Source organism: Salvelinus namaycush, chromosome 24, assembly GCF_016432855.1.
Source record: "Salvelinus namaycush isolate Seneca chromosome 24, SaNama_1.0, whole genome shotgun sequence".
In the NCBI taxonomy this organism is placed as follows: Eukaryota; Metazoa; Chordata; class Actinopteri; order Salmoniformes; family Salmonidae; genus Salvelinus; species Salvelinus namaycush.
The window spans coordinates 37628132-37636670 of NC_052330.1; positions in this window are offsets into that span (position 1 = coordinate 37628132).

Consider the following 8539-nt stretch of genomic DNA (forward strand, 5'->3'; position numbering starts at 1 on the left):
TGGGTCAAACGTTTCGGGTAGCCTTCCACAAGCTTCCCACAATAAGTTGGGTGAATGTTGGCCCATTCCTCCTGACAGAGCTGGTGTCACTGAGTCAGGTTTGTAGGCCTCCTTGTTCACACACGCTTTTTCAGTTCTGCCCCCAAATTTTCTATGGGATTGAGGTCAGGGCTTTGTGATGGCCACTCCAATACCTTGACTTTGTTGTCCTTAAGCCATTTTGCCACAACTTTGGAATTATGCTTGGGGTCATTGTCCATTTGGAAGACCCATTTGCGACCAAGCTTTAACTTCCTGACTGATATCTTGAGATGTTGCTTCAATATATCCACATAATTTTCCTGCCTCATGATGCCATCTATTTTGTGAAGTGAACCAGTCCCTCCTGCAGCAAAGCACCCCCACAACATGATGCTGCCACCCCCGTTCTTCACGGTTGGGATGGTGTCCTTCGGCTTGCAAGCCTCCCCCTTTTTCCTCCAAACATAACGATGGTCATTATGACCAAACAGTTCTATTTTTGTTTCATCAGACCAGAAGACATTTCTCCAAAAAGTAAGATCTTTGTCCCCATATGCAGTTGAAAACCGTAGTCTGGCTTTTTTATGGCGGTTTAGGAGCTGTGGCTTCTTCCTTGCTGAGTGGCCTTTCAGGTTATGTCGAATGTTTTACTGTGGCTATAGATACTTTTGTACCTGGTTCCTCCAGCATCTCCACAAGGTCCTTTGCTGTTAATCTGGGATTGATTTGCACTTTTCGCCCCAAAGTATAATTAATCTCCAGGAGACAGAACACGTTTCCATCCCGAGCGGTATGATGGCTGTGTGGTCCCATGGTGTTTATACTAATTTGTTTGTACAGATGAACGTGGTACCTTCAGCCGTTGGAGGTCTACAATTTCTTTCTGAGGTCTTAGCTGATTTCTTTAGATTTTCCCATGATGTCTAGCAAAGAGGCACTGAGTTTGAAGGTAGGCCTTGAAATACATCCACAGGTACACCTCGAAATAACTCATGTCAATTAGCCTATCAGAAGCTTCTAAAGCCATGACATAATTTCAGAAATTTTCCAAGCTGTTTAAAGGCACAGTCAACTTAGTGTATTTTAACTTCTGACCCACTGGAATTGTGATACAGTGAATTCTAAGTGAAATAATCTGTCTGAAAACAATTGCTGGAAAAATTACTTGTGTCGTGCACAAAGTAGATGTCCTAACCGACTTGCCAAAGCTATAGTTTGTTAACAAGACATTTGTGGAGTGGTGGAAAAATAAGTTTTAATGACTCCAACCTAAGTGTATGTAAACTTCCCACTTCAACTCTATGTTCCTTTCGATGGCGTAGATTCAAGTATTTTTAGCCAAATCCTAATTGGTATGTCGAATTTAATGTTCCTATTGATTTCATAGAAGGCCCTTCTTGCCTTGTCTCTCAGATCGTTCACAAATTTGTGGAAGTTACCTGTTGCTCTGATGTTTAGGCCGAGGTATGCATCGTTTCGTATTCGTGGTCCTGGCGACTGGACCTTTTTTGGAACACCATTATTTTTTGTCTTACTGAGATTTACTGTCAGGGCCCAGGTCTGACATAATCTGTGCTGAAGATCTAGGTGCTGCTGTAGGCCCTCCTTGGTTGGGGACAAAAGCACCAGATCATCAGCAAACAGGAGACATTTGACTTCAGATTCTAGTAGGGTCAGGCCGGGTGCTGCAGACTGTTCTAGTGCCCTCGCCAATTCATTGATATATGTTGAAGAGGGTGGGGCTAAAGCTGTATCCTTGTCTCACCCCACGGCCCTGTCTCACCCCACGGCCCTGTCTCACCCCACGGCCCTGTCTCACCCCACGGCCCTGTCTCACCCCACGGCCCTGGCTCACCCCACGGCGCTGTGGAAAGAAAGGTGTGTGTTTTTTACCTATTTGAACCGTGCACTTGTTGTTTGTGTACATGTATTGTACAATGTCGTATGCTTTTCCCCCAACACCACTTTCCATCAATTTGTCATGCCAAATTGAGTCAAAATCTTTTTTTTTTTAAATCAACAAAGCTTGAGAAGACTTTGTTTTTGTTTGTTTGTTTTTATATTAAGGTGTGTAGGGTGAATACGTGGTCTGTCATACAGTAATTTGGTAAAAAGCCAATATGACATTTGATTGGATTTTCCCAAGGTTTCTGTTGACACATATCCCACGGTAGTTATTTGGGTCAAATTTGTCTAGACTTTTTTGTGATCAGTACTTGGTTTGTGGTCTGTATATTTTATCATTTCATTTAGGCCTTTTTGGGTTGGAGGGTTTGTATTTTGTCCTGTAGTTCATTCAATGTAATTGGGGAATCCAATGGGTTCTGGTGGTCTTTAATAGTTGATTCTAAGATGTGTATTTGATCATGTATATGTCTTTGCTGTTTTGTTCTTTGTTACAGTGCCAAAAAGATTGGAGAAGTAGTTTATCCGTTCTGATTGTTCTGAGGCACGCAGAAATATTTGATTTGATTAATTAGGATCCCCTTTAGCCAACCTCAATGGCGAAAGCTAGTCAAACAACATTGTTCAAACAATTTAAGTGAAAAAGAATTGTTCGAACTAGTCAAACAAGATGTTACAGACAAAAGATTTGACTATTTACATAAAGTACCAGTCAAAAGTTAGGACACGTCTACTCATTCAATGGTTATTCTTTATTTTTTTACTATTTTCTACATTGTAGAATAATAGTCTAGACATCAAAACTATTAAATAACACATATGGAATCATGTAGTAAACAAAAAAAGTGTTAAACAAAATTAAAATATATTTTAGATTTTAGATTCTTCAAAGTCCCTTTGCCTTGATGACAGATTTGCACACAATAGTAAAAATAAAGCCAAACTCTGAAATTAGTAGATGTGTCCTAACTATTGACTAGTACTGTACATGTAAAAACATGAACATGTATTGTGTTTGTGCATTTATCAGTTACACATACATGTCAGTGCACACACACACAACAAGGTCACATGGGGGAGAGGCGTTGTACTTTTAGGCTAATAATCGGTAATAATAAAAGACAGGGGAAAATAAGATCAAATATTATTTACACTGTACTTGTGACTATTAACCAAGATGTTTTTAGCTTCAAATGCAATTATTGTTTGATAAAGTACAAAACGTATGTGTGGTCATTGATGTTTACTTGTGCGAAATAAGGGTCCCCCGGATGCTAGCGGGAAGCTTACTCTCCCTCCCCCCCCACCCCCAAAAAGTTGGGGTCTCAACTTACTATTGAGAGTAAGATTTGTAAAATACACCAGGTGCAATTTCAAATGTGTTTGTGCATCAGCAGGTTCTCATGTTATGCCAGTCACTCAATTAGCTGACAATTAGCCATGTCCATTTTTTAATTGGTAATTAGTCTAGTCAGCTATCTGAACTTGTCGAAATCATGGCCAAAGACTGACCAGGCATGCCAAGGGGCCCTGATCTCCAAGGAGCCCCCATTGATTTTGTTAGTCATTCTCATTCAGAAATTATATTAACATGGCAGAAGTCATGGCAAAATGTGTAGAATTGTAGGAATTTAGCTCTAAAGGCCTCTTCCAGAGGACATTGTGGCCCCAATTTCGACATAATTCCTGTCCTATAGCAAAAGTTCTCGTTTAGGTTCCGCCTCCGAAGAATAACACAGCCTGCTAATACATATTCATGAATTGGGGGTGGGAACGTTGTGGAGTGGAAAATAACAACAAGTATGCCACTGACAGCTGTCAAGTTAGCTAGCTAGCATGCTAACCTTATCTAGCTAATGTTATCTGTTGTTGCTACACAATGTTCAAAAGATTAGCCAGCTGGCTAGGCAATGGCTGGTTCAGGAGCTGGATTTGTCAAAAGCATGTAGGAAACACGTTGGCACAGATGGATAGGGGAAACCAGTATCTTTGACTTTGCCATCTATTGTTATCTCCAATGTTAGGCTTCTTCCATGAATTCGTCCTTGAATCTGCCATGGAAGTAGAACGAATAAGATGAAGCTCTGGTAACATGGAAAGCCTAACTATTGAATGGTTTGGTAATATGGATGGCATAACTACTGAATGGTTTGGTAATATGGGATAGCCTAGCTATTGAATGGTTTGGTAATATGGATAGCCTAGCTATTGAACCAACAACCTGCCCCCTCGACCCTATCCCCTCTTTCCTATGTCTGACCATTGGCTGCTTTCCCTCAACCTTCAAGTTAGCCAGTCGTAACCTAACCCTCCTTTTCCTCCACCTCCCTCAACCTTCAAGACAGCCAGTCGTACCCTAACCCTCATTTCCCTCCAACTTCAAGACAGCCAGTCGTACCCTAACCCTCCTTTCCCTCCTCCTCCAAGACAGCCAGTCGTACCCTAACCCTCCTTTCCCTCCAACTTCAAGATAGCCAGTCGTACCCTAACCCTCCTTTCTCTCCACCTTCAAGACAGCCAGTCGTACCCTAACCCTCCTTTCCCTCCACCTTCAAAGACAGCCAGTCGTACCCTAACCCTCCTTTCCCTCCTCCTCCAAGACAGCCAGTCGTACCCTAACCCTCCTTTCCCTCCAACTTCAAGATAGCCAGTCGTACCCTAACCCTAACCCTCCTTTCTCTCCACCTTCAAGACAGCCAGTCGTACCCTAACCCTCCTTTCTCTCCACCTTCAAGACAGCCAGTCGTACCCTAACCCTCCTTTCCCTCCACCTTCAAAGACAGCCAGTTGTACCCTAACCCTCCTTTCCCTCCACCTTCAAGACAGCCAGTTGTACCCTAACCCTAACCCTCCTTTCCCTCCACCTTCAAGACAGCCAGTTGTACCCTAACCCTAACCCTCCTTTCTCTCCACCTTCAAGACAGCCAGTCGTACCCCTCCTCAAGAAACTAACACATCAGACAGGTGTCCTAGTTTTATTTTCTAACCATAGTTAAGGAGCAGTGGTCCAGGAAGTAGTCTTCCTAGTGATCAAGTCATAGTCCTGTACATACTTTACCTGTTATATACTGTTATTCCTCCAAATAAACTACAAGTCAACCGGTCACTGTGTCTTGCCATCATCTGACGGACGCCCCGGAGTCGAACCTAAACCCAAACCGAACCAGAAACCTCAGAATAACACTGTCCTTTAGCCTTCCACTACATGGTCAGAATTGTTTTATTATTTAACAGGGAATACACATTGAAACCTACCGTAGGTCTCAGGTATGAAGGTAAGACCCAGATGCAGACACGTCGAATTAACAATGGTTTAATATTCCAACAGGGCCAGGCAATAGACAGGTCAAGGCAGGCAGGGGTCAGTAAACCAGAGGTGGGGCAATGGTACCGGACAGCAGGCAGCCTCAGGGTAGGCAGAGGTCAATAATCCAGAGGTGGGTAAAGGTATAAGTAGAGTGATCAGGCAGGCGGGCTCAGAGTCAGGACAGGCAAGGGTCAAAACCATGAGGGCGAAAAAAAAGGGGAGACTGGAAAAAGCAGGAGCTGAGAACAAAAACCCTGGTAGGCTTGACAAACAAAACGAACTGGCAACGGACAAACAGAGAACACAGGTATAAATACACAGGGGATAAAGGGAAAGATGGGCGACACCTGGAGGGGGGTGGTGTTACGCACTGACCTTAGAGAGCCTTTTTATGTCTCTATTTGGTTTGGTCAGGGCGTGATTTGGGGTGGGTAGAAGCTGTTTAGGAGCCTCTTGGACCTAGACTTGGTGCTCCGGTACCGCTTTCTGTGCGGTAGCAGGGAGAACAGTCTATGACTAGGGTGGCTGGAGTCTTTGACAATTTATAGGGCCTTCCTCTGACACTCCCTGGTGTAGAGGTCCTGGACGGCAGGAAGCTTAGCCCTGGTGATGTACTGGGCCGTACGCATTACCCTCTGTAGTGCCTTGCGGTCGGGGAGACGAGCAGTTGCCATACCAGGCAGTGATGCAACCCGTCAGGATGCTCTCAATGGTGCAGCTGTAAAAACTTTTGAGGATCTGAGGACCCATGCCACATCTTCTCAGTCTCCTGAGGGGGAATAGGTTTTGTTGTGCCTTCTTCACGACTGTCTTGGTGTGCTTGGACCGTGTTAGTTTGTTTGTCATGTGGACGCCAAGGAACTTGAAGATCTCAACCTGATCCACTGCAGCCCCGTCGATGAGAATGGGACCTCCTCCCTATAGGCTGTCTCATCGTTGTCGGTGATCAGGCCTACAACTGCTGTGTCATCGGCAAACAATGATAGCGTTGGAGTCGTGCCTGGCCATGCAGTCATGAGTGAACAGGGAGTACAGGAGGGGAATTAGCACCTGAGGGGCCCCAGTGTTGAGGATCAGCGTGGCGGATGTGTTGTTGCCTACCCTAACCACCTGGGGGCGGCCCGTCAGGAAGTCCAGGATCCAGTTGCAGAGGGAGGTGTTTAGTCCCAGGGTCCTTAGCTTAGTGATGAGCTTTGAGGGCACTATGGTGTTGAACGCTGAGCTGTAGTCAATGAATAGCATCCTCACATAGGTGTTCGTTTTGTCCAGGTGTGAAAGGACAGTGTGGAGTACAATAGAGATTGCATCATCTGTGGATATGTTGGGGCAGTATGCAAATTGGAGTGGGTCTAGGGTTTCTGGGATGATGGTGTTGATGTGAGCCATGACCAGATTTCAAAGCACTTCATGGCTACAGACATGAGTGCTACGGGTCACTATTCATTTAGGTAGGTTACTTTAGTGTTCTTTGGCACAGGCACTATGGTTGTCTACTTAAAACATGTTGGTATTACGGACTCGGACAGGGAGAGGTTGAAAATATCATTGAAGACACTTGCCATCTGGTCAGTGCATGCTCGGAGCACACGTCCTGGTAATCCGTCTGGCCCTGTGGCTTTGTGAATGTTGACCTGTATAAAGGTCTTACTCACATCGGCTGCAGAGAGCGTGATCACACAGTCGCCCGGAACAGCTGATAGTCTGTGTACAGTACAGTAAGATATTTCAGTTTTTTTGTTTGAATAAATTTGTTAACATTTCTAAAACCTGTTTTCACTTTGTCATTATGGGCTATTGTGGGTAGATTGCTGAGCTTTGTTTTTATTTTATCCATTTAAAAATAAGGTGGTACCATGTGGGAAAAGTCCATTGATCTGAATACTATCCCGAAGGCACTGTAGAGGAAGTTGACAATTGTTAACAGATGTTTTTTTTTATATAAATGTCAGATACAATGTCAGATCTTGGTCTAGAAGCTGGGCTAAAATAGTACTGTACTAATTTTTCCATGTTGACCATCAACATATATCAAGATGAAATGTTGAGACGGTGACGGTGGAGGACAAGGAGATGGTGGAGGACAAGGAGACGGTGGAGGACAAGGAGACGGTGGAGGACAAGGAGACGGTGGAGGACAAGGAGACGGTGGAGGACAAGGAGACGGTGGAGGACAAGGAGGCGGTGGAGGACAAGGAGGCGGTGGAGGACAAGGAGGCGGTGGAGGACAAGGAGACGGTGACGGTGGAGGACAAGGAGACGGTGGAGGACAAGGAGGCGGTGGAGGACAAGGAGGCGGTGGAGGACAAGGAGACGGTGGAGGACAAGGAGACGGTGGAGGACAAGGAGACGGTGGAGGACAAGGAGACGGTGGAGGACAAGGAGACGGTGGAGGACAAGGAGACGGTGGAGGACAAGGAGATGGTGACGGTGGAGGACAAGGAGACGGTGGAGGACAAGGAGATGGTGACGGTGGAGGACAAGGAGACGGTGGAGGACAAGGAGACGGTGGAGGACAAGGAGACGGTGGAGGACAAGGAGACGGTGGAGGACAAGGAGACGGTGGAGGACAAGGAGACGGTGGAGGACAAGGAGACGGTGGAGGACAAGGAGACGGTGGAGGACAAGGACATGGTGACCAGCCTTAGTAAAGTCAACAAGGAAGTGGTGAATGAATAACCATTTTCAAACTCAACACACATTCACTCATCACAAAACAAAGGGGACCAAGGCACTCTTCGTATATGTAGTTTAAAATGCATTTATTATGATGGCACGTTATTGTTGCCATCACAATAAAGACAGGAATGAAGTGATAATAGCTCACTCTGCGATCTGAAATATCTGAGAGGTAAGGTAATGATCTAAGAGGTAAGGTAATGATCTAAGAGGTAAGGTAATGAACTGAAAGGTAAGGGAATGAACTGAAAGGTAATGTAATGAACTGGAAGGTAAGGTAATGAACTGAAAGGTAAGGTAAAGAACTGAAAGGTAAGGTAATGAACTGAAATGTAAGGTAAAGAACTGAAAAGGTAATGTAATGAACTGAAAGATAATGTAATGAATTGCAATGTAATGAAATTAACCGAAAGGAAAGGTAATGTAATGAACTGCAAGGTAAGGTAATGAACTGAAAGGTAAGGTAATGAACTGAAAGGTAATGTAATGAACTGAAAGGTAATGTAATGAACTGCAAGGTAATTTAATGAACTGAAAGGTAAGGTAATGAACTGAAAGGTAATGTAATGAACTGAAAGGTAATGTAATGAACTGAAAGGTAATGTAATGAACTGCAAGGTCATTTAATGA